A 26403-nucleotide genomic window follows, 5' to 3' on the forward strand; every position below is an offset into this window, starting at 1 on the left:
CCAGGGTCAACCCCAGTCATGTGAGTGAACCAGCCTCCGAATGACCACAAGCACGGAGACAGCGGACACAAAGCACAAGGGAAACTCACAGCAAGAACCATCCAACTGAGCCTGGTCAATGCACAGAACTGTGAAAAATGGTCATACATTGCTGCTTTGAACTGCTCACTGTGGGGGATTCCCTGATAGTCTAGTGGTAGGACTCAAGCACTTTTACTGCCGGTGCCTGGGTTCAATCCCTGGTAGGGGAACTAAGATCTCACAAGCTGCAGAGTGCAGCCAAAAAAAATAAAAACCTGCTAAGCTGTGGTGCTAGACTAGATAACTGGGGTGTGCTCCAAGGAGTGGCAGGCGTTCACTTGGAAAGCAATGTGAGTGGCCTGGGTTGCGTGTCACATTAGTGCTAGTCAGCACACAGTAGGGGCTCAAGAAAGGCCAACCACCATTCTCTGACCAGAGCAGTGTGTTGGCACCAGACATGTGCCCCCCACCCCTGACTCAAGTCAAGCCCTCCCCCTGGTGGCTGTCCTTTGTGATGAACTGTTTGCCATCTGGTTTCAACCTGACATCTCACTGGCTGATGGGGATGAAGATACTGCTGTCTCCAGAGACTCACGACCACTTCCTCCCAGCCTGTTCCGACCCTTCCTATCTCAGGAAATGAAAAATGATTTTCCCTCCCAGAGTGTGTTTACCCCTAGCAACATACCAGGGTTTCCAAAACCAGTCTCAGAGCCAGTTCCAATATCTGTCTTCCCTGCAATAATAATGCAGATGCCACACCTGCCCCCTGGATTCCTTTTTCTGCTTTTGTGTTTGTTCATTTGTTTCTCCGGATCTTTAAACATCTGATTAAATTTCATGCTTCAGATGAAAAGTTCTGAAGATGGAAGATTATCAGACTCTGTAACTTTCATCAGCCCTCCTCTCTGCTCAGCAGCTTTTTACAACCTTTACTCTCTTCCTCCTCACTCCCAGCCTCCCACAAGTCCTCTTTGCCCTGTGAGTTCCTCTCCCAGTTGCTGATCACACTGTCCTCTCCCCTGAAGCCCCTGACACTGGCAGCAGGTAGAGGACGATATCAAGTCAGCACGCAGCCTGAGGCCAACAAAAGGTGTAGTCTGGCTGGGGGTGGGATTCCCTCTACGTCAACTGAACACAGAGTTATCTCAGATCCAGGCTAACGTGACACTCCCTCCCTGTAATGCTCGTGATCATACATGTCTCTGCTTTTTAAAAAAAAAATAATACTTTTATTTATTTATGGGTCTGCTGGGTTTTTGTTACTGCTTGGACTTTTCTCTAGTTGCAACGAGTGGGACTCTCGTTGCGGTGCGCGGGCTTCTCATTGCAGTGCAGAGCACAGGCTCTAGGGTGCGTGGCCTTCAGTAGCTGCGACACATGGGCTTCAGTAGTTGCAGCCCCAGGACTCAAGAGCACAGGCTCAACAGTTGTGGCGCACACGCTTAGTTGCTCCATGGCATGTGGGATCTTCCCAGTGTGGGTGTGTGTGCTAAGTCACTTCAATCGTGTCCAACTCTTTGGACCTTCCCTGCGGACCTTATGGACCTTCCCAGACCAGGGGTCAAACCCGTGTCTCCTTCATTGGCAGGAGGATTTTTTTTTTTTTACCACTGAGCCACCAGGGAAGTCCCCTCTCCCTGCTTTCTATAACACCAACTCTCCCAAATTTCACCCTTTCCTGAAATGGGCACAGTGCAGGCAAAACCAAGAAACCAGAGACCCAAGGCACTGAGGCTGAGATGCAAAACCACAAAGTGGTTCCTAAGCCCCAGTCTCCCACTGACTTCCACCCCTCGGGAAAACGCAGAGGAACCCAGGCAATCCTTCATCTGCATCTGCACTCCGATCCTCATTTTTGTTTTGTGAACATAAATCACCACTTTAGAGATCTCAGTTGCCAGCTAGGGCCTCTAGCAATTTTCACTTACTGCCTTACTTGCAAGTAGTATACTCGGCTACAGGTGGCTGCTGGTCTCAGACCAAAAATTCGAATGCAGCAGGAGACATTTCAGAGATAATGACCAATTTCTGTGCTCCCAGGAGCTCCTCCCCCACCATCCCACCCCCACTCGTATCCAAGCAGCCAGTCTCCTCTATACTGTCTGCCTCGAGGGGAGGATGTGATAGGGAGAAAAAGGAAAATACAACCTTTGATGTCTGGGCAAGATTAAAATATTTAGGAGAAACATCTTGAGTGAGAACAGGGTTTCTCTCCACCCTTCCTCTACACTCCCCAAAGATAAACAGTAAAGATTCCTCTGCAATAGTGAAGGGAGATGGAGAGGCAGGAAGGTGATGGGAACAGAGAGGCTGGTGGGCCCCTGACCTGTGGGGCCCAGGCAGACAGGATGGAAAACATGTCAGTAAAGGCCTCTGTGAGGGATACTGCTATGTCCAGAACTCTGCACCCAGGAACCAGCACCCAGGGACTCCAGGCTACATTTCCCAATGCCCCCACCTCCAGTGGCTCATCTTTCCACGTCAGCCAGCACGGGAGCCATACTCAGCTCTCTCCCCATCCAAGCTACTGCCCTGTAGTCCCACAATGTCCCAGGACACCTGAAATCTCAAGAAAGTGGGACCCTCAACAGCCCCTACCATCACCTACCTTCACCACCGCACACACACCTACAGGGAAGCAGCTCAAAACCTCCCTCACCTCCCATGAGAATTAAACCTACACTGGCACAACACAGATTGAGCATGTTGAGAGCTAGCTGGGTGGCATGCATCTAAGCAAGGTTGTTCATGTCTAATCTTAGTGACAGAACTTTCTCCAGATCAGATCAGATCAGATCAGTAGCTCAGTTATGTCCGACTCTTTGCGACCCCATGAATCGCAGCACGCCAGGCCTCCCTGTCCATCACCAACTCCCAGAGTTCACTCAGACTCACGTCCATCGAGTCAGTGATGCCATCCAGCCATCTCATCCTCTGTCGTCCCCTTCTCCTCCTGCCCCCAATCCCTCCCAGCATCAGAGTCTTTTCCAATGAATCAACTCTTCGCATGAGGTGGCCAAAGTACTGGAGTTTCAGCTTTAGTATCATTCCTTCCAAAGAAATCCCAGGGCTGATCTCCTTCAGAATGGACTGGTTGGATCTCCTTGCAGTCCAAGGGATTCTCAAGAGTCTTCTCCAACACCACAGTTCAAAAGCATCAACTCTTCGGCGCTCAGCCTTCTTCACAGTCCAACTCTCACATCCATACATGACCACAGGAAAAACCATAACCTTGACTAGACAAACCTTTGTTGGCAAAGTAATGTCTCTGCTTTTGAATATGCTATCTAGGTTGGTCATAACTTTTCTTCCAAGGAGTAAGCGTCTTTTAATTTCATGGCTGCAGTCACCATCTGTAGTGATTTTGGAGCCCAGAAAAATAAAGTCTGACATTGTTTCCACTGTTTCCCCATCTATTTCCCATGAAGTGGTGGGACTGGATGCCATGATCTTCGTTTTCTGAATGTTGAGCTTTAAGCCAACTTTTTCACTCACCTGCCCTTAAAACCAAGACTCAGACCTAGCCTCCCTCCAAGCTTTCCCTCACAGGACTGCTCATCTGCATGGCACAGTTGGTTGTACATCTGTAACTTTTTCTTCTGTCCATCATTCCACTCTTGCACTGCAATGTAACTACTTACAACCAGGTCTATCTCTGTTATTGGACTGGAATGTATTGGGACCAGGGCCCAAGTCTTACTCATTTTTCCATGCCCTGTAATTGACATATCATTGGTGTCAAACAAATGTTTATATAGTTAACTTGAATTGCCCACCCAATTCCCTTTTTAAAGTCAAAAACAGAATTTGTTATTAAAATAGCTCCAGAGCAGAAAGTCCTAAAGAGCAAGCAATTAAGGAAAACAATTAAGGAAAAATCTGTTTTTTCATCAGATTTCACCTGTTCCTAATTGCTGCTTATTTCTTGCTAGAGCGGTTGTTCTGGGACTTTCCACCTTGATTCTTCTCACCTTCACTGTTCTTCTCACCTTCACTGTTCTTCTCAGGCCCCAGTCCTACCCCTGAGCCCCTTATTCTGAACTTGGGCCAGGATCATCACCTCTTATCTTACTGAGAAGAATGTCTGATATGGACTCCTTCAAATTCTCATCACCCTTTCTGAAATGACTGGCAAAAGATGTGGAGGTAGTGGGAGCCCATACATTGCCTGGAGGAGATTGACAAAATTGTATCGGGGTGCTGTTTGGTGAGAAATGTTAAATGTGCATAAACTTTAACCTAGTTGTTGAACTTCTAAAATTTTATTCTAAAGAAAGAATTAGATAAGTGCACCAAGAAATCCACAAAGATGTTCTTTGCAGTGCTGTTTATAAAAAACTAAATGTACCCTCCTACCATTGTTTATGCACCATCTTGTACCAGCTTGCTATCTGGAATTCAGCTACTCTTCTTTGGATTTCTCTTTCTTCTCCCTTTGTCTATTATCTCAAAAGCCCATCCTAAAATTTCCTCCATGTATCACATCCACCAGTTTCTTCTGTCTAGCTCAGACCCTCCATGAACCACCTAGAGACTATTAAACTGGCCACCTTGAAGAAAGAGCATCTTTGTGAAGGGCATGCAAAACAGGGCCCTTCATGAAAGGGCCCTTCAGGAAACAGGCCAAAACATGAAAGACCCTCCAGAGCAAAGAGCAGCTTATTGTCAGCTTTTCAACTCCTGGCCCCTGAGTCTCTCTGACTCACCCTGGCTATGCCACTCAGCATAGGCCTGAGCAAAATCCTTTTCTCCTGAGTCCATCTGAAATAGATTAGAATTTTTCAAAAGGGACTTTAGTTCTTTTTTCTTTAAAGGGAAGGGAGGTAAATTCTGATATATTAAGCATTTTAAAAATGAGTTTGTGTGCTTCCTATCTTAAAATAATAACCACCTGGCAGGATATCTCTTCCCTAGTAAAGCTCTCTGAACTCCAAAACCCTGGCTTCCTGTCCTTCAGTTCTGTGTGCAATCGCCACCACACAGCCCCCTTCTCTTTGCCTTTGGAATGAGTGTACCAACAAGCTTGACCTGGGATGCATAATGGAAATCACACCTTTCTCTGTGGTTGTTCCAAGTAGTACTATATTTTACTGCAAACCTTTATTTTTGAAAAGGTAATTCCTGAACAAGTTAAAAATATTTTTCAACAATGCCAAAATATTTACAGTGAAAAAACTTGCTTCCTCTCAGCCAGGCACCCAGCCAGGCACCCAGCTCCTTTCCCCAGAGGCAGACATAGTCTTCCCCGGCCAGCGTTATGTGGAGATGAGTAGGCAGTATACAGCCTATGCCCTGTTCTTCTCTGTGCCTTTTTCAATAATATACTTTAGAAATTGTTCCGTAATATACACACAGCTAGGCTTTATTCCTCTGATCAGTTTTATGGATGTATGTAACCCGTCCACCAAGTCCCCTATGGATGGATATTTAGCTAATTTCCAATCTTTTGCTGTTGTAAATATGCTGCAGTAAATATCTCTTTGGTTTCCTTTTGTATGTCTGTTTTAAAAGCTAGGAATGTAGTTTTTAGGTTAGATCGAATCTGTATTTAAAATTGTGATAAAGAAAGAAAGAAAGTCAAGTCGTTCAGTCGTGTCCGACTCTTTTGCAACCCCATGGACTGTAGCCTATCAGGCTCCTCCATCCATGAGATTTTGCAGGCAAGAGTGCTGGAGTGGATTACCATTTCCTTCTCCAGGGGATCTTCCCGACCCAGGAATCAAACCCGGGTCTCCTGCATTGCAGGCAGTCGCTTTACCATCTGAGCCACCAGGGTAGTCACAAATTGTGATAGATATTGTCAATCTTCCAAAATAGTTGTTTCTATTTCCATTTTCACCAACAATATGTTACAGTATTGGTCTCCTCCAACCACCCACCAAACTTTTTATCTTTGTCAATGTTATCATATAAAGAATGATGTTTTGGTGTGGGTTTAATATGGATTTCTTCCAGAACAGGTGACACAGAGCAAGTAGTGTAGCAGAGTGCTTGCGAGGAGAAACACTGATCCTTGGTTGCTTGAGTGACTTGGGTAATTTATTTAACCTCTCTCTGTTTTTGGTTCCTCATCAGTAAAATAAACATCATCATAATCATGCATTCCTCATAGCCTTGTTGTGAAAATCAGATGCATAAATAAAAGCAAAGCTCAGTATAAGTGTTAATTGTCACAATTACATTTTCCTGTGTTTAATGACCATTGTAATTTTTTCCCGGGAACTGTCTATTCATGTCCTTGACCCATTTTTCCATTGCTTGTTGTTTTTTCTTTCTGAAATGTAAAAGCTCTTTGTATATTTTTAGGAAATAGACCCTCTGTCACTTGCGTAGCAAATATTTCCCCAGTTTATCCTTGTCTGTTGACTTTATTGATGGCATTTTTGCCATGTAGAAAATTTTAAATTTTTATGCAGTTAAATATAGCAACCTTTCCTTTTATGACTGTTGGGCTTTAAGCTATGCTCCAAAAACCTCACACTTCTTAAAGTATTCAATATGAATGAATAGAAACTAGAACTACTTCCTGCTTTTCCCTCCCTGCCCTTCCTCCCCTGCCTGGCTTCCTCTCCTATGATTGAGTCAAGGTTATCGCCTAGTATAGCTTTAGTGGGTTTTCCACATTCAATTTCTCCCTGCTCCCATCTGAGGTCCTTGAAGAGTAGCTCCCATCAGGGCATTTTCCTGCTCTAGAGTGTTCAGGAACTACCCATCACCAACCGAAGCAAGGATAAGCTTCTCATTAGAGGCATCTGTCTCAATAACATCAGCTTACTTCGCCAGCTAGTGATCCCCCTAAACGTCTCTTGTCCTCCCTAAAGGAGGACTCTTGACTCTTCAGTGTTGCCCTAAATAATCTATTCCTCCTCCCTGATTTCTATGCTACATCTACTTGTAAAGTCTTCTGCCAATCTCTGCCTATGCAAATTATCCTCATCTTTCAAGACCCACCCCAAACCCCTCTTCTTCATAGTCTCAGCTGGTCCCCAGCAGTCAGACGTGAGCTCTTTTTCCCTTTCCCACTCGAAGAACCTTGTTTGTTCTTTTCCTGAGACACGCCTCTCCAGCTCCCTTAAACAAACCAAGAATCCTAGGGAAAATGTGAACTATTCTCATTCATCTCTGCCTCTGCCACAGTTCCTTAACCTTTAGTTGAAATAAATTGTAGACACAAGTAATCAGATTGATGGGGGCAGAAGGGCAGATTATGAGGGAGTTACTGTTCTCTGGCGAAACCAACGAGTCCAGACAGCTGGGCTGGAGGCTACAGGAGCTGCCTTGGCCAGTCAGCCTCTCCTGCTGTGTGTGTGTGTGTGTGGCGGAGGGGGGGGGGGGTGCTACTTACCCTTCTTTCAGTTGGAAATGGAAGAATAGCAACCTTTAAACAAAACAGAAAGAACTTGTTGGGTGGAGAAGCAGCCTTCAGCCTCTGCCTGCCTCCTGGCTCCATTGTCAGAGAGGGATCATGTGAACCCTGTGGAGGCAAGATGGCGGCAACAATTTAGCAGTCAGCTGTACTCCCAAATCATCTCAAATTCAAGTCAAGAAAAAGGGCACCTGCCTCCCTTCTAGCAGCCCCAGCAAAGTTCCCACTACCTTCCTCTGTCTCTGAATGGGCTAGATGTCCACCTTTGAGCCAATCACTGTGACCACAGGAAAGCATTGCTTTAATAGGACCTGAGCACATATCTACTCTCAGATATGGATTGGGTGGATTCTATGAGTATCGGGACACAGCATACAGCTTAAAATACTTCCCCAGAAGGAAACTGACATACTGTGACCAAAAGAAGGAAGAATAGATGCTGTTGACCAAACCAACCAAATAATGACCGCACAGAATACAGGAACACGGCTGCCCTCCTAGAAGACAGGGGTGGGTCAGTGCTATTTCTCTCCTGCCTACCACTCTCCCTGGCCCTGGAGGCAATGGTTCTAGCTTCCAAACACAACACAGTCCCCCAAGGTTTGTGGCTGAGCCGCAGGACCAGTGCGAACAGATCCTAACCAAACCCCAGACCAGGCAATGGCTGGCGTGGTCCAGCCGGCTCCAAGTTATTAGAACCAGGAGTCCCAGCCCCAGTCCCAAGAGTTGTAGGATTGTTTATCTTTGTTGGGGAAAAACTGCAGCCAGAGCCATAAATCACTGCCCAGCTGGATGGCTTCGCTGAAATGTTTGTTTAAACAGTGAAATCTCCTGACGGACTGAAAATATAGGATGGATCACTCTGTCCTTCTTGGGCCTAGTCGTGCAGGCTGGAGCCTGAGGCCTGTGAGGGGTCTCAAAATTGGCTCCCCACCCCCGACTCCTCATCCCTCCCACCCCCCAATATCAGCACTAAAGTATGAAGCCAGAGCATAGCTAATCTGAAACAGCAGATAATGCAAAAGCCGTGTCTATCAATCTTTGAAATGCAATCTCTAGAGTGGTTTGCATTGGACTAATGGAAGTAGCATTTCTGGGCTAATGTGCACAAAGAGGGTGGTCTCTGGAAGGACACGTGCGCAGAGCTTACGTGGTGAGGGCAAGTGAGCTCCGCTCTCTGGGCCTCGGTTTCCTCACTTGTTATGTAAGGGAATTAGACTTGGTCTTTACATTTTCTTCCATCTCTTGCCTGCCAAGTAAGGCTGCCGAATGTTTACATTCCCCAGAGAAAGACTAGATAAACAGGACGAGAGGAGCAGGAGAAAGAAGGGCGCTGATAATTCCCTGAGGTCCCTTTCAACCCTGGGGTGCGCCCTCCAGGGCTCTCTGACCCTTCAGAGGAGAGAAGAGGCAGCCGGGGACTAAGGGTGTGGTCGGCAGACACAGATGCGCTCCAAGGAGGAGGGAAAAGGGTAGCCACTGATGGATGTGTGTGACGTAAAGCAAGTCAAACTGCAAGACTGGGACCTGGGCCCAGGTGGGTCGAAGCCTGTGAAGGAAGGGAGGAAGGAAGCCCATCTGGACAGAGGAGGCTTGGCTGGGGCTGGGCAGCAACCAGAGATGAGCAACCCTCCTCAGTCCTTTTCTGAAGGAAGAAGGCAGCAGAGGCCTGAGTCTTTCCAGTCTGGGGGCTGTCTCCCCGTCTCTGTGATGGGAGCCATGACAAGCCTGTGATAGAGTATGTGATGTGGGGCATTGAGCCATCTTGTCATTGATTTGCCAAGTATTTTCAAGAATATATTGCCTGTCTGGTACTGTGGGAGGCTTTGGGAATGTAACGATGAATGAGACCAGGGTTCTTTAAGAGTTCGTGATGGGCTATCCCAAAAGGATGAGCGATGGGATTTACAACAAGGATGTGGGAGGAGATTGGGAAAGAATTGCAAAGGGATTTGTTAATGGTTATGTGAGGAAGGTGTGGGGGGCTGGAATAGGGTCTGTTATTAAGGTCTGCAGTGGAGTCTGTGACGAATGGTCCAGAGGATGGGATGGGTTTTGTGGGGGCAGGGTGGGATTCATTAGCTATAAAATGGGAATATAATGGGGTGCATGATGGTAGGTGTAACAGGGTATGTGAAGGGGTAAGAACTGTTGGGACCCATGATGGTTCATTAATAGAGCTGCCTTTCTTGACAGCCCAGAGGAAATCAATTCTTCCTTTTAATAGGGTCTCAATATGGCACCCCACTTCAGTACTCTTGCCTGGAAAATCCCATGGACGGAAGAGCCTGGTAGGCTGCAGTCCATGGGGTTGCTACAGTCGGACACGACTGAGCGACTTCACTTTCACTTTTCACTTTCATGCATTGGAGAAGGAAATGGCAACCCACTCCAGTGTTCTTGCCTGGAGAATCCCAGGGACGGGGGAGCCTGGTGGGCTGCCGTCTATGGGGTCGTACAGAGTCGGACACTACTGAAGCGACTTAGCAGCAGCAATAACATTTTATATCTATCACTGCTAATGCTTTTGAAATTAGTTCATTAGACAACTGAGATGAGTTCATTATTTTGTAATTATTTGTCTAATTTCTGTCTCCCTTACTAGGCTTAAGAGCTGTGGAAAGAGCAGCTTTAGTGGATCTTGCAGGATCCTGTTCACTGCTGCACCCCACTTTCCACCCACTCAACAGGGCTGGGCACATAGAAAGCGTTCAGTAAAGTCTGAACAGATAGCTCCCTGGTAGCCAGGGTGCCAAGACCCTCCCCTAAATAATGCCAGCAACTGGATGTCTTCAAAATAAGTAATTTTCTGTCACGATGAGGGGGGTTCTGGTTCTGTTTGAAGGGACATGGTGCCATCTGGTGGTGAAAGGGAAGAAATGCATTGAGAAGAAGCACTCATCCTGCTGGGTGTTAACAGCCTTCACTACCTTAGGGGGCCAGCAGCTACCCACCTTCCACCCTCCCAACCCCCAACCCCCAGCTTTCAGCCCAGCCCCCAGCCTCAAAGAAATCAGCCCCAGCTTTCCTTGCTGTCTCAGGAGTGGAGCAAGAAGAGTAAGAAAATGGAGACCATGTGAGCCTTGCGCTGAACCGTCCTTTCCTCCATCTGCATTAGGGCCACCAGTCCTGCCTGCCTCTGGCTGGGCTCAGCCTCCTTCTCCTTGACTTTGAATTCAGCCCCTCATCCTAGGAAGAGGCCAGTCCAGGGCAGGGGGCATGGTGCAAACAAAGCTTAGATTCAGTGGCTTCCATATGAAAATTTCTCATCATTTGAGGCTTCACTGTCCAGAGCGGGTCAACCGTTTCACACACACAGACACAGGTACGTGATATCTCTGCTTTACATAATGGTGAGTGAGTTCTGATTAAACTGACCCCTTCCATCCCATTTCTGTACATGGTGTGGTCAAGTAAGTGAAAGTCTCTCAGTCATGTCTGACTCTTGGCAACCCCATGGATTGGGGGACCTCCCAGGCTCCTCTGTCCATGGGATTCTCCAGGTGAGAATACTGGAGTGGGTTGCCATTCTCTTCTCCAGGGGATCTTCCCAATCCAGGGATTGATGGTATGGTCAAAGGTCCTGAACAAAACACTAGGCAAAAAGCCCCCTCCTAGGGAGAACAGGTGGAGCATCTTTAATTACACAGCTTTCACTGTGGACCTCCTCATCCTCAGCTATAAAGTGGCCTATGGAATAGTAATGAGAGAATTGAACCCTGAAATGATTGGTTCACTGGAACACAGCTGCCCTGTATATTGAATTACCAGTAATACTTGTATGTGTTTTGTACTTGTTTTCTTTTATTCCCATGTAACGTGTTTTATTTTCATTATTGCAATTGGATGAGGGACAGCAGCAGTGCCCCCCAAAGCATGCCATATAAACACACACACGTCAGCTCAACACAAAGTGCATTCACAAAGCACCCCGTTGCCACTCTGCACTCAGGCCCCTAATCCCTTCTGTATGGGGATTCTGAAGTTGTCCTGGCCAGCAGAGTTCCCCTAAGGACATAGGAACATCTCTGAATGTCCTCCATCAAAATGCGGCTTTCCAGTGAACAGACAGCATGCCAGGTAGCTCACAAGTAATGGAAGATTTCCTTCTGCTCCCACAGTACCACTTTCTGCTGGGACCCAGGCACCCACGTCAGCCTTGCTTCCAATGCTGCAGTTCTCACCGAGGAGGGGAAAATGTCCCCCCAGTATGAATGGCTCTTTTCATTACTTTTCCAAAAGGTGGCCTGATTCTTTCCATTTCATTGCAGCCTCCTCTTTTTCATAACTTTTTAAATGGTCCCTCAGGGCAAAGCTGAAGGACACAGAATACTATCCACTGATGCCACCTTACAGCATCCTTGGGGCAAAGCATACCCAAAGCAGTATCCTGCACCTCACGCCTTTCCTACCTCAGGGTGAGTCCCCACTCTACCGCAAGAGCAGTCAATCCCAAGCCCTCAGCATCGTCCTCCATCTTCTTCATCCATTGTGGTCCTAACCATTGGTCCCCAATTTTCCTTCACTGTTCCTCGAAGGAGGCCCATAATATTCCATCTTTATGACCTACAATTCTTACCACAGGAGCCTCTCCAGGAGACACTCACTGTAAATAGATAGGCTAGATACATGGAAAGGATCTTAAATTAATAAAGATAAAATAAACCAGAGTAAAAGAAAACAGCTCTGCCAGGTTGAAACATATACAGCCGTTTCTCCAGCAAAAAACACTGAAAACATCAAAGCTGATGTCCTGTTTATTTGAAGGTGACAAAGTTAGGATGGAGCAAGAACACACATGAAGGACTAAAGAAGGTAAGAAACCCATCCAGCAATCCTGGCTGGAGTGTGGTGGGCAGGCACCCCTCAGATCCCATCACCGGGTCCACCTGAGGCCGAGGCCACATTATTCTGTGCCTGTGTGACAGAATGGAACACTCCAGAAGCTGCCTGAACGGGGGTAGCAGGAGTCAGACCACCAAGGGCAGCAACATATGCTCAAGTAACAAAGGATGGGGATCCAACTGCGCAGCTGTGCTCCAAGGAGGCAGGCTTTGGTTTAAGTGGCAGGATGTGTGTGATCACTCGGGACAGTCGGGAGGAGGCTGACACTGTTAGCAGAGGCCACTGAAGAGAGAGAGCTTTACAAACAGAGAAACGAAAGTGAGAATGATGGCAGCAGTCTCATCAGAGACCAGGCGAGCCAGAAGGTTTGTTTCAAATGCTGAAAGGAAAAAAAAAAAAACAACCTCTCATTCCTCAAAATCTGTACACAGTGAAATAGTGTTCAAAAATGGAGAAATAAAAGCTTTTCAGACAAACAGAAGCTGAGAGAATCAAATATCAGTCGGTGTCTTTTATAAGAAATGTAAAAGTAAGTTCTCCAAGGAGAGAGACACCGAACTGAAACTGGGGTCCACACAGAACATTAAGACCTCCAGGACAAGTTAAAATCAAAGTAAATATAAAAGGTTTCTTTTTAATTATGAATCATTGTAAAAGATAATTGACTAAGTCAAAAATAGTAGTATTGTGGGATTTTAGCATAACGTAAAACAATTGCTAATAGCCTAAAAGTTGGAAGGGGAAAAAATGGGGTGGTAACATTGTAAGGTTCTTTCATTCTGGATGAAGAAGTATAATATTACGTGGAGATAGTTGTGATTAATTGCAATGTATATTTTAAATTCTGGACTGCAGCCTACCAGGCTCCTCCGTCCATAGGATTTTCCAGGCAAGAGTACTGGAGTGGGGTGCCATTGCCTTCTCTGAATCTAAAATTAAGATTAATTAAATACATACAATTTAAACCCAATGGCAACATGAAAAATTTTAAGATGTAAATAAAGATGCCACAGTGGATACAAGAAGAAAAAAGAAGAAGTTCTCAGTCGAAAACCAGGCAGAAAAAGAGGAAAAATTGAACAAATAACAGATAAATAGAAACCATCTAGCTAAATGTCAGAGTTTGATCCATGTTAACGATCTAAACAATATTAAAAGACAGATCATACTGCATAACATAGCAAGATCTAATTATATGCTGTCTACAAGAAATTTATTTTAAATAAAAAGATGTACATTGGTTAAAAGGAAAAGAATGGTAAATGATACACCATGCAAACACTAATCAACGAAATAGGTAGTGGTTACATTAATACCAGGCAAAGTAAATTTCAATGCAATAAATATTACCAATATAGAGAAAGATGTATTTAATGATAAATGAATCAATTCACCAGAAGATATAATAATCCTAAATTTTTAAGCCCTTAACAAATACATGACGAAAAAACGGATAGAACTGAAAGAAGTAGGTAAATTCACAATTATAGTTGGAGACTATAAATAAGTTATTAAAAAGCAGAAAATCATTAAGAATATAAAAGACCTAAGCATCACCATCAATGAACTTGACCTAATGGAACGTATAGAACACCCCACCCAACGAGGGCAGAATCCACATTTTTTTCAGGTACTTATGAAACAGAAGTCAGACTATTTGTGGGGCACAGAAGCAAAGCTCAACAATTTTTAAAGACTTTAAATTATACAAAGGATGCTCTCTGACCCAAATTGTGTTAAATTGGAAATTAACAACAAAAAGATAACTGGAAAACCCTCAAATATTTGAAAATTTAATGTCTGATGTGAGTATGACTAGGTGGTTGCTGTTTGGTGTGAGATACATCCCTCTTCTCAACTGCTTCACAAAAACCCTTAGTAAAACCTTCACGGCTGACTCATGCTTTAGCCCACGAGTACATGCTCAGTCATGCTTGACTCTTTGTGACCCCATGGACTGTAGTCCGCCAGGTTTCTCTGTCCATGGGATTTCCCAGGCAAGAATGCTGGAACAGGTTGCCATTTCCTTCTCCAGGGGATCGTCTGACTCAGTGATCAAACCCTCATCTCCTGCATTCCTGGCAGATTTTTTACCACTGAGCCAGCTGGGAGGTCTAAGGCTTTAGCTCTGTAGGTGGCAAACTAGGGCCTTTGGCCGGTTGTCTTTGGGCCTGCAAGCTAAGAATGGCTTTTCCAACTGGAAAGATCGTGAAGGTGGGGATGGAGGAGAAGGAAAAGGAAGAGCAGCAGTAGTCACCTAAAACCGCCTAAAATACTTGCAAACCTCTCCTTTAATAAATGAGATAGTGTTTCCTCTTCTATTTTCCAAAAGTTTCGTGACATATTGTGTGTGTGTGTGTGTGTGTGTGTGTGTGTGTGTGTGTGTGTGTTTTAAATGTTCAACAGAGAAGCCTGGTGTTTTGGAGTTTCCTTTGGGGAATGGTTTCTAATTATATATACAATTTCTGTAATAGCTATAGAGCTACTCAGATTTTTTCATTTCCTCTTTTGTCAGCTTTGGTGATTCACTGCTTTGTGTTAATTAACTTTTCCTTCTGGTGTCATTCTCCTTCATTTTGAAGGATTTTCTTTAGCATTCCATGTAGTGCATTTCACCGCTGTTAAGTTTCCTCATCCTTTGTCTTTAAGTACCTTTATTTCACTTTCATTTCAAAGGATATCTCCTGCAGGATACAGAATTCTAGGTTGACATTTTTCTTCTAGAATTTTAAAAATACCATTCTCCTATCTTCTGGGTTTTGTTGTTTCTGAGGAGAAAATTCAGTGTTCATTCTTACTTTTGTTTTCTGTTTGTAATGTATCCTTTTCTTCTGATGCTTTTACGATTTTTGTCTTCATTATTAATGTTTAACAATTTGATAGACTTGGTGCGGTTTTCTTTGTATTTATCCAGTTTGAGGTTTGTTGAGATTCTTTGGTATTTGACTGTATACCTTTATCAAATTTGGAAATTTTCCAGACACTGTTTTTTTTTTTCCAATTCTCCTATATTCAGTCTTTTCTCTCTTTCTGGAACTCTAATTACATGTCTATTGAACAGATGATATTGTCCCATAGGTCACTGAGTCTAGGAGCTCCAGTCTGGATAGTTGCTATTTTGCACATTCATAGGTATTTTCTTCTACAATCCCTAATCAGTGTTCTGTTGAGCCTATTCAGTGCATTTTTCACTCTAGATACTGTATTTTTCAGTTCTAGAAAAAAATAATACTTTGGTTCTTTTTTTTTTTTAATTTCTCTTCTCATTATTATCTTGTTTCCTCTAAATGCCTGAACATCTTTTTTTTTTTTTTTAATTGGAGTATAGTTGCTTTCCTGAATATCTTTGTAATATATCTTATGAAGTTCTTGTATGCTAATTCAATAATCTCTGTCACTTATGGTTCTGGTTTTCAGAATTGATTTTATCCTGGTTATGGGTCATCTTTTTCTACTTCTTAGTATGTCTAATAATTTGGATGCTGCTGGACATTGTAAATATTAAATTGTTGAGTGTCTGAATTTTGCTGTCTTTCTTTGAAGAATGTTGAGATGGGAGCTGGGGAGGTCAGGAAGTTGAGTTACTTATAGATACGATAAATGCTTTTAAGTCCTGTTCTGGTGCTTTTTTAGGGTGAGTCTAAAGCAGTGGTTCTATATCAGCTTCCCTGCTAGCTCAGATGGTAAAGAATCTGCCTGCAGTACAGGAGACCTGAGTTCAATCCCTGGGTTGGGAAGATCCCCCAGAGAAGGAAATGGCAACCCACTCCCAGTATTCTTGCCTGGAGAATTCCATGGACAGAGGAGCCTGGTGGGCTACATGCAGTTAATGGGGTTGCAAGAATTGGACACAACCTAGGATTAAACCACAAAGCAGTGGTTCCATATCAGATAGAGTTTTCCCTCAATTCCCAACCCCAGGATATTAGTATTGTCTGAAAACATTTTTAGTTGCTAAAACCAGGAAGGTGCCAGGGTCATCTAGTGATTAGAGGACAGGAATGATGTTCAGTATCCTACAATGCAGAGGAAAGCTCCCCCAAAAGAAGAATTATTCTTCTCCCCAAATGTCATAGTATCAAGGTTGAAAACCCCATTCTAGAGTACTTTTACTCTAGTGGGGCCAGTTAGCCTACTACTGGGATATCTGCTGGATGCCTAAATATTCAAGAATGCTTGTCTCTTCTCCAATTTAGCTAGTTGGAGTTCTAACATGTAGACCAGTGTAAGCTCTGGAAGTTGTTCAGCTTACAGCTTCCTGGTAGTTATAGGAAGAGCCTGGTGGGAGTCTTACCCTACATGTACACAGCTTAGTATTTAGCCAAAACTCAAGGGAACACATGCAAATTGCTGAGGCTATTATCTGCATAGCTGCCTCTTCTCCAGTACTCTATCTGTGCCACAAATTCCAGTTGCCTGAGTCTTCCGGACCTCTAACCTCTGACATTTCAACTAAATGAGACCTTCAGGCTCTGTTGGGGTTTCCCTTTCTCTGTGCTTGTCTGTAAAGAGCCTCCAGGCAGAAAGCCTGGGTGATGAAAGGCTTCTTTGTGTGTCTCTCCTATTTCTCCAGGTCTTGCAAGGTAAGACACTAATTCCCTTTGCTTCTTACATTCCTTTCAAGGGTGCTGGCATAGTGAAGAGCCTTGAAAGAGAGAGATAGTGCTTCCCTTTAGAGCAAAGGGCAGGTTCCTGTACAGTGTTATCAAGGTGATATCTCTCTGTAAGGCAAAGGTGAAGAGGCTTACTCCTCATTGAAAATGATGATATTTGGCAAAACTAATACAATTATGTAAAGTTTAAAAATAAAATAAAATTAAAAAAAAAAAAAAGAAAATGATTCTGGTTTCCTAAGCTCAGGGTGCCTCTTCTGTAATGCAACCCAGGAAATGTGCATGTGTCAGCGGGACCTCTCCACATTGCCCCATGGGAACTGGGATGAGGAACCAATGCAAATGCTGATACTCTAGCTCCTGCTGTTGCTTTAAGTAATAACATCCTTTGTATCTGACCTGGGAGTCTTGTGTCTTCTGCCAGCACCTGTGAAACAGCATGAAGCTAACTTGTTAACTAGCAAGGAGGGTAAGTTCTCCTTCACATTTCATTTATCTATTTACTTAATTGCCTGCTCTAGGTCTTGGTTGCAGCACACCGGAGCTTCAGTCTTCATTTAGACTTTTAGTTGTGGTATGCAAACTCTTAGTTTCTGCATGGAGGATCTAGTTCCCTGACCAGGGATGGAACCCAGGCCCCCTACACTGGGAGCGAGGAGTCCTAGCTAAGCCACTGGACCACCAGGGAAGTCCCTCTCTGTCACTTTTCTTGACACACCTGTTACGTATTAGGTACTGTGCTCAGCTCTGAATATAGGAAGTGAATGCAGTCTACAGTCCAGTGGGAGAGGCAAAGATTTTAAAAGACAAACACATAAAAATTTTAAATGGCAGCAATTAGTAAGAAAGAAACAAGGAAATTACAAGAGAATGACAAGGAGGACAATAGACTGGATTAGAGGAGGTCAGTAATGGGAGCAAGGAGATAAACCCACTCCAGTACTCTTGTACTCTTGCACTCTGGAAAATCCCATGGACGGAGGAGCCCGGTAGGCTGCAGTCCATGGGGTCTCTAGGAGTCGGACACGACTGAACGACTTCACTTTCACTTTTCACTTTCATGCACTGGAGAAGGAAATGGCAACCCACTCCAGTACTCTTGCCTGGAGAATCCCAGGGATGGGGGAGCCTAGTGGGCTGCGGTCTATGGGGTCACACAAAGTCGGACATGACTGAAGTGACTTAGCAGCAGCAGCAGCAGCAGGCAAGAAATGATGGAGGCTTGGGCTAAGGTGTGGCCATGAAGAGAATATTGGGAACACTGGGAATAAAAGCTGGATGAGTAAAGTCTGGCCAGGCCATGAATGCTCTGCCACAGGACCTTTGTAAATGTTGCTCCATCTGCCTGGAAAACTCTTTCCCTTCCTTGTTCTGTGTCTGCTTTTTCTTGTCCTTCAGGTTCAATTTTTTAAATCCCAGGTCAAGAAAATTAGACTTTACCCTGTAGGTGTTGGAGGAAGGGTGATATTTGAGAATCTTGAGTTTAGGATTATGTCCAGATGCACATAAATAAAAGCATGACTTTAGTGTCTTAAACAAATATAGGTTTGTTTTCCTCATAAACAAGGAATCTAGAAGGAGTAGCATTTGCCCAGCTGCTCAGTGAGACCAGGAACAACATTTGATCTTTCCTTCATGGTTGCAAAACGGCTGCTGCAGCTCCTTCAACCACATGTAATGCAGTAAGGAAGGAGAACAGGTGGCACCATTCAGGATGGCCTATTTTAACAAACCATGACAAACTTTCCCCAAAAGAAACCACTTCTACTTATTTCTCACTGGTTATAACTGATTCCTTTCCCTTTAGAAAACAAAACATTTAACTTTTTCCAGACTTTGTCATGCAAGAACTTCCAGAATTCTTGAGCTAAGGAATAACATCATCAAAGAGGTGCTTTAGGAAGGGACAGGTTGAGGGCAATGGAGTGGTAGAATGGGAAGAACTAGGAACGGAGATGAGTTAAGAGGCTGTTACTGTCAGTCAGTGAGAAGAAGGTCTGAATTAGAATAAAAACAGAAAAAATAAACTGCTTAACTTAGGGGAGGTGTTAAGGTGTTAACTACTCGCAGCTTTAGTCATAGATATGTGAGTTTCTATGCTGTCATGGAAATGTGTGTCCTTTTTGCAAGGAGAGAGAAATGTATGTACATAGATGTGCATTTCTGTGTATTAGCTTTTTCACTGTGTCTGTGACTGTATCATTTATTCATTCATTCAGCAAACACTTGCTAAGCCCCTACGTTGTGCAAAGCAATGTGGCAGGTACTATGGGGGAACATGAACACGAATCAAATAGAAATCCGACCCTTGAGGAGCTCACAGACTAGAAAGAGCAAGCACATTCCTCAAATAGCTAAAAGGCAAATTAGTAAAGTGATAAATATCATAAAGTTATGAAAGTTCAGAAGAGGAAGTCATGACCTTCACGGGAGGGATAAGGGAGAATATGGCATTTGAATTTGGTTTTAAGGAATTAACAGGATGATGGAATCACCATATGATCTGGGCACATATCCAGAGAAAACTCAAAAAGACACACGCACCCAGTGTTCATAGCAGCACTATTCACAATCGCCAAGGCATGGAAGTGACCCAAATGTCCACTGACAGATGGATGGATAAAGAAGACGCGGCACACACACACCACAAATACCCACACATATCATGGAATGTTACTCAGCCATAAAAAAGAATGAAATAACGCTGACTGCAGCAACACAGATGGACCTAGAGACTGTCACACCAAGTGAGCCAAGTAGGACACAGAAAGACAAATGTCACATGCTGTCACTGATATGTGGCATTTTTTAAATGATACAAATAAACCTATTTACAAAATAGAAATAGACTCACAGACACAGAAGACAAATGTATGGCTATCAAAGTGGAAAGGGGGGAGGAATAAACTTGGACTTCAGAGTTAACAGATACATACTACTATCTGCAGGATGGATAAACAAAAAGGACCTACTGGAGACTTGCCTGGTGGTCCAGTGGCTAGAACTGCACACTCCCAATGCAGGGGACCCAGGTTCAATCCCACATGCCACTACTAAATGTTCCGCTTGCCACAATTAAGGCCCAGCATGGCGAAGTATATAAACATTAATAAACAAATAATTTCTTTTTATAAACAAGGACATACTGTATAGCACTGGGAACTATTTTCAGTACCTTATAATAACCTATAATGGAAAAGAATAAGAATATAGATGATGTATAACTGAATCATTTTGCTGTACACCTGAAACATTGTAAATCAACTACAATAAAAATTTTAAATTTAAAAACGAAAGAATAGGAGGAAGGGAAGGGATGTAGGCAGGGGACAAGGAGCATTCTTAGCAAATAAGCTTGAAAAGGTGGTGAAAAATAAGCCTGAAAGAAAGCTGATCTAAAGAACTGGGACTTTATTTTGTAGACCAGCAAATACTTATTGGACTCCTACCAAGGACACGGTACTGTGCAAGATCCTGAATCTCCATATACGATCGTGTGTCTGTGTTTCCATGTATGCCTGCCTGTTTTCCAAAATGTGTATGTTTCACGGTGTGTATGTACTTCTGTTGTGTCTCCCTCTATGTTGTAGTATCAGTAGTCAATTTCTTTGGGTGTACTCTCACACATAACCGTGTCCATGTGTTTATACATGGCCAGCAGATGGCGCCACAAAATCATAACTAGCAAGGACAATTCCGCCTGTTTCCAGCCGACTACTACAGCATCTCAGACTCTATGAGGCCATGGAGAGATCTTGAGGCCCTTGTAAGGGGCTGGGGTGTCGTTTATTTCAATCACTAGCATTATTCACCCGCATTCCCATGCCAAGCACAAAATTTGGCAAACCGAAATCCTCCATGATTGTGTATTGATGAAATGCTAACATGCCCTGTGGGAGAAGTGGGAGATGGAGACAGCCAGGGAAAGGAGAGAAATACAGCGAAGATGGCCCACCAGTGAAGACCCCACAGGAAGTGGGCCGTCAGTCGCACTCACAGAAGTCACAGAGGGATACAGAGGGGGACAAACAGTAAACTCAGCCACTGCTGTCACCCAGAAGACTTCCCCTCCTTATACTGTGGCGTCTGATCCCGATCCTTTTATTTCGTGCTTAATAAGCAGTAGGACTGGTGGGAAATACCACCTCTGATCTCTCAGAGCTTACAATCTAGGAAGAGAAATACAGTTGTTGAATTTATTATACGTATGATCTTGGATTTGGATCCTGAACTAGAAGGGAAAAGGAGACGTTGGAGAGTGGAAGAAATGTGAGTGGATTTCAAATTTGTGAACTAGACAGTAGTTATTTTAATTTTTTAAAATAATAATAATTACAACCAATAAATCCTCTCTGCCTATTGCTAAGAAAGTTCCTTCCTGCCCAGAGTGAGAAGTGCTCTATTAGGGACAGGGGCTTCCTTGGTGGCCCACCTGCCAATGCAGGAGAGGAAAGAGATGCGGGTTCAATCTCTGAGTGGAGGAGATCCCATGGAGAAGGAAATGGCAACCCACTCCAGTATTCTTGCCTGGAAAATTCCATGGATAGAGGAGTCTGGTCGGCTACCATCCATGGGGTCGAAAAGAGTCAGACATGGCTGAGCGTACACCCACGCACACATGCGGGAACAGGGGCACAGATCTGGGAGAGGGTCCAACTGGGTGTGTTAACAGACCCTCTGGCTCCTGGAACCTCCTCCCCAGCCCCTTCCCACCCCAGGAGACTGACTGATCAGGAGACTGGCTGCTCTCTCTCCCCTATCTGGGCTACCCCCAGGTCTCACCCTTCTCAGAGCCCACACCTGTGATCTCTCCCAAGAGAGTGCAGGCGCCACCCCCTCCCGCAATCAGCCTGTTCGGAGAGGGAGGCTATGATTGCTTGCAGGAGCTACCGCTCTGGTCATTACACACAAGAACACAGGAAGGGATCACCTTCCATACCGCTTCTGCTCCCATACGGGCAGTGAGGCTCAGATTTTTGCAGCAAAAAACCTTGAACCAACGAAGATCTACGCAGTGGGACCAATTTCAGGTCAGCTGCATATATCGGGGGCCGGGACTATAAACACGTTAACGGCCTGGCTGAGCTAGTACGGCCGCGTCTGGCTGCTTCCCCGTGCCTGCGCCATCCTCCGCATTGCCTCACTCCTTTCTCTGAGCTGCCAGCAGCACGTGGCTGTGCGTGTCACGCCACTGCCGGTCAAGGCCTCCGCGGGGCCCTCTGAGGAGTCCCACGTACCTCCGTCTGGCACTCAGAGCCCTCTGCAAAGTGGCCCCACTTCCTGCTCCAGCTGTTTCTCCCATCACTCCTCTGTGCCCACTTTTGCCCAACACTCTCGGCATCCTGGCTATGCTCGCACTTTCCCTCTCCTGCACCTTTGTGGATGCAGTTCCTCCGCCGGAAGGGCCTCCCTCCCCATCTCCGCTTGGCAAGTGCCCATCTGCCTTTCAAGAAAGTTGCTCAATCATGTCCGACTGTTTTCGACCCCATGGACTGGAGCCCACCAGGCTTTTCTGTCGATGGAATTCTCCAGGCTAGAATACTGTAGTGGGTTGCCATGTCCTCCTCCAGGGGATCTTCATGACCCAGGGAACCTGGGTTTCCTGCATTGCTGGTGGCTCAGAGGGTAAAGCATCTGCCCACAATGCGGGAGACTCGGGTTTGATCCCTGGGTCAGGAAGATCCTCTGGAGAAGGAAATGGCAACCCACTCCATTGTTCTTGCCTGGAGAATCCCATGGATGGCGGAGCCTGGTAGGTTACAGTCCACAGGGTCACAAAGAGCGATTTCACTTTCTTTTCCTTCATTGCAGGCAGATTCTTTACCATCTGACCCTTCAAACATGTGTCTTTCTAAGGCCTTTCATACTCCACCCCAACCTGGTTTGGCCTCTTTCTCCTCTCTTGGCAGTTATTTTCAGCTTCATTACCTTAATGCTTTATTTTTGGAATGCTAATTCCTTCTGTCCAACTCTAAGCTCTTCAAGGGAAAAGCCTCTTATTCATTCAGTACCTAGCAACTTGTAGGACATACAGTAGGTGCTCAATAAATACACAGGAGGTAATATGGCTAAGAGTGTTTGCTATACTTCAATGCTATGAGACACAGGCTCACATAACCATGAGCTCTGAGGAACACAGAATGTGGGTGCTCTTTCCAGAAGGAGCTGGAAACAACAGCTACACTGAGCAACCATTAGGTGCCCTCTGGCCCCAACCCCCTCCCCATCTGGCTCCCAGCTTCCTCAGTCCTCAAGAACACATTTTAAAAATAACTCCCTGGACTTCCCTGGTGGACCAGTGGCTAAGACTCTTCTTTCCCAATGCGGTGGGTCTGGGATCAATTCCTGGTCACAGACCTAGATATCACATGCCACAACTAAGAATTCGAATGCTACAAGGGAAAACTGAAGATCCCACATGCAGCAATGAAGATCCAGTGCAGCCAAATAAATAAATATGTAACGTATCTATATATCTCCCCTCCTTGCCTCCTTCTTCTCTTCTATGCCTTTCTCTTTTCTCTTCCTTTCTGTCTGCTAAAGCCCTCAGGTTCCTGCCCACAGAATACTGGGGACAAAAGTAGAAGGGCTGGGGGAACCCACCAGCTTCTGAGCACTGAGATGAGGAAGTGATTATCAGAGGTCACTGTCCTGGTCAGTTCCTGTTTCTGGAGCAAAGATGCCAAAATCTGTTCCTTTTTCTTTTGAAAAATGTAGGAGTTTTGATTTCCAAAATTCCCAGAACCGAGACTGTCACTGTGAGCTGTCTGTGTTTCTGTCTGCCTGCATCTGTATGAAGGGTCTGCCAAGGCCTCCTGGACGTGCTCCTCATGGGCAAGCATCCAGGGGCAGCCTTGGAAATGACACCTTACTCCCTGCCCCTCCTCAGTTCCACCACCCCCAACTGGGCCTGACTGAGGAGAGATAAGTGTCTTAAGACAGGCCTGCCTCTGGCCTCCTAATGCCTCCTGGGGCATCCCCAGGATTAGGTCTGGCTACTGAGGAACCCTAGAGAGAGTAGAAATTTAAACTGATAACCTGGACTCAGAGGCGGACCAATTTGGGAAACCCTGTCCATGCTTTGCTCCCTTGCTTGAAACTATCCTATGGGAGTGGGGGGAGGGGGGGAATGGGAGGAGCACACACAGCCACCACTGTCCCTGCCCCTAGGCTTGGCACAGGGCCCCACCTTCTGTGCCCCAGTCCAGACAACCCACTTCATGTAGAATCAGACTCTCTTGAACCTTCTGCAGAGAAAAGAGGAGGTCCAGAAACGAAAAAAAAAAAAAAAAGGATTTCCCCAGCAGTCCTCCAGGTTCCATCCCTGGGTTTAGGTTTGATCCCTGGTCTGGGAACTAAGATCCCACGTGTCATGGGGTATGCGCAAAAAAAGAAGAAAGGAGGAGGGCCAGCATGGGAAGTATTGTAGGTGGAGATGTGGAAAGGTGAGCTAGGAAAAGGAGGCACTTATCGCTAAACCAAGCTCAGAGCTTAGAGCAAGGGGAAGAGAGTGAGAATGGGCCTTGGCGTTAAGACCAGGCTCAAGGTGTGAAGGTCAAAGCAGTCTTGGTGCCAGGCCCTTTGGGTTGGGTTTGCCTCGCAGTGGCAGGTTCTTTGCGTGTGCAGGAAGGAAAACTGAGCGCTTTCTAGCAGGATCTACATTTGGCCTGTTTTTCCTTTGGTCTCTGCTTTTGTTTGTCCTGTGCCTGCCCAATTCTCATTCATTCACTCATTTAACAAACACTTCAATAGCCTAGAACATTTGCAAGATAGCAATGGCCAGGGCTTTCCAAAAGGGTAGGCTGGGGCTTGCAGAGGCCTCCCTGCCTGGAGCTTCAGCATCACGCTCTGCTGAGGCCCTGGCGTGCAGTGCGCCCCGTTTGCACCATCCCAGAAGTGGGGCCCGAGGCCTGAACGGCAGGGAGGCCCGAGGGGACTGAGCAGGGGACGCAGAACCGTTTCCCAGATGGACGGCCCAGAAAACCAGGGGCAGGTTAAGGGGCCAGAAGACTCGGCAGGGCCGTGGAGTCTCTGTGGGGGCCGAGCCTGCGCCCGGGGAGCGCGGATGCTGGCAGTGAGAGACGGCGGCGCTCCCAGGAAAGGGGTCCCACCTCCGTGCCGCGGGCTGGGAGCCGCGCAGCCCTCGCCAGCGCCCCGCCCGCCCCGAGGCCCGAGCGCGAGGCGCCGCGGGAGGAATTCCAGCCATTTCCTCTGCGCCGAGCGGTATGCGGCCTGCTCGCTGCCCGACCGCAGCGCGGCCCGGAGGTGGGGGCCGGCGGCGCAGGCCAGTCACCAGCCGTGTCTGGCAGCTGCCCGGGCCTCGCAGTCCCGCTCCGGATTCCCGGAGGGCCTCCTCTAGTCCATGCGACCAAAGCGGCTCTCAAGCGGCCCCAGACCCGTGCGGCTCCCCCGGCCCCAGCTCCTCCGCGCGAGGCCGCCGCCGGCTGAACCGCCCCCGCCCCGCGCCTGCCCTCCCGCCTCCTGGGTCCCACCGCGCCACCCCCCACACACTCCCGGCTGCCGCCGACCTCCGCAGGGCTCCGGAATCTAAGTTTGAAACAGAAGGTGGCCCTTGCTACGTCCCTTTTGGGGCCCGTCCCTTGGCCTTTCTAAGCCTCAGTTTCTCCACCTGTGAAATGGTCACCCTAACAACAGCGCTACCACGTTTGTGCCGCCCCGAGGTTGAGTGAGAAAAGGAACATGCCGGATCAACATCGACGATGTTCTCGTTTCTCTAGGTACCTCTGCTGTCCTTAACCTCCCGGGATCTTCCGCCCACCCTGCCCAGGGCCTCTTCTGATGGAGCAGACAGGGCGGCTTCACAGGTAGGCACTCTAGACGGCCGCCTCAGGGACCAGCGGAAGACGCGGAAGACTCTTCCTCGGGTTTATTTGCCCTCCAGGTTCTTTAAAAGCCTAAAGAGCAGTTATTTTCATTTTTTAAAATGATGTCATCGCGGTCTGAGAACAACCGGCACGTAGTGATTAGGAGAAGTTGAGGGTGCAGACCCGGATGGCCTGGACTCTACAAATGGGTCTGAATAGAGAATGGCCACCCCGTGCCCTCTGGGCTCCTCTTTCCAAATGCAGATACCTCCCACCACCCCACCCCCACCCCCATCCCCCTTCGGAGAGTGGACAGTCGTTCAGGCTTTAACCCTTTGGAGGAGCAAGAAAGGGAAAGCCAGAGCCCCCAGGCGACAAGGAAGGTGGGAGCCACTTCCCCCGCTGCCCACACCCGCCTCACCCACGCCCACGGCTGCGGTCAACAGAACACGAGGTGGGGTTGGAAAGCCCCGGGTTTCACCGGGCCTAACCGCCCACTTCTTTGCAAACGCGGCACGGTAAGAGCCGCTCTGCCTCGAGGTTCCCCGATATGGCCCTTCGTTTGGATACTGGAACTCCCTTTCCAGCCAGAGCCCCGAGGCCGAGAATCAGCCGCAGGAGGTGCGCTCCCTCATCCCCACTACACACGCTGCAGCCACAGACCGCAGAAATCCAGGTAGAGACAGGTCGAGAAAAACAGGTGCTATAAACATCCCAGTCCAGCGAGTTG

General features: G+C 46.4%; 2 long non-coding RNA genes across 11 annotated transcripts in view; one reads left to right on the forward strand and one right to left on the reverse strand.

Annotated features, from left to right (window-relative positions):
- Positions 1-5070: 5070 nt before the first annotated feature.
- LOC132346559 (uncharacterized) lies at positions 5071-25672 on the reverse strand. Its single transcript, XR_009496405.1, has 2 exons — positions 25591-25672; positions 5071-7498 (listed from the first exon to the last, which is right to left on the reverse strand). It is a non-coding gene; the product is annotated as an uncharacterized lncRNA (long non-coding RNA).
- Positions 22903-26403, forward strand: part of LOC112448762 (uncharacterized) — a 65162-nt gene continuing 61661 nt past the window's right edge. For 3 of the 10 annotated variants that reach the window (XR_009496399.1, XR_009496400.1, XR_009496397.1), the window contains exon 1: positions 25082-25673. This is a non-coding gene — a long non-coding RNA (uncharacterized lncRNA). The other 7 variants (XR_009496404.1, XR_009496403.1, XR_009496401.1 and 4 more) reach the window with 7 other exon arrangements.

This window comes from Bos taurus, chromosome 11 (genome assembly GCF_002263795.3).
Source record: "Bos taurus isolate L1 Dominette 01449 registration number 42190680 breed Hereford chromosome 11, ARS-UCD2.0, whole genome shotgun sequence".
Lineage (NCBI taxonomy): Eukaryota > Metazoa > Chordata > Mammalia > Artiodactyla > Bovidae > Bos > Bos taurus.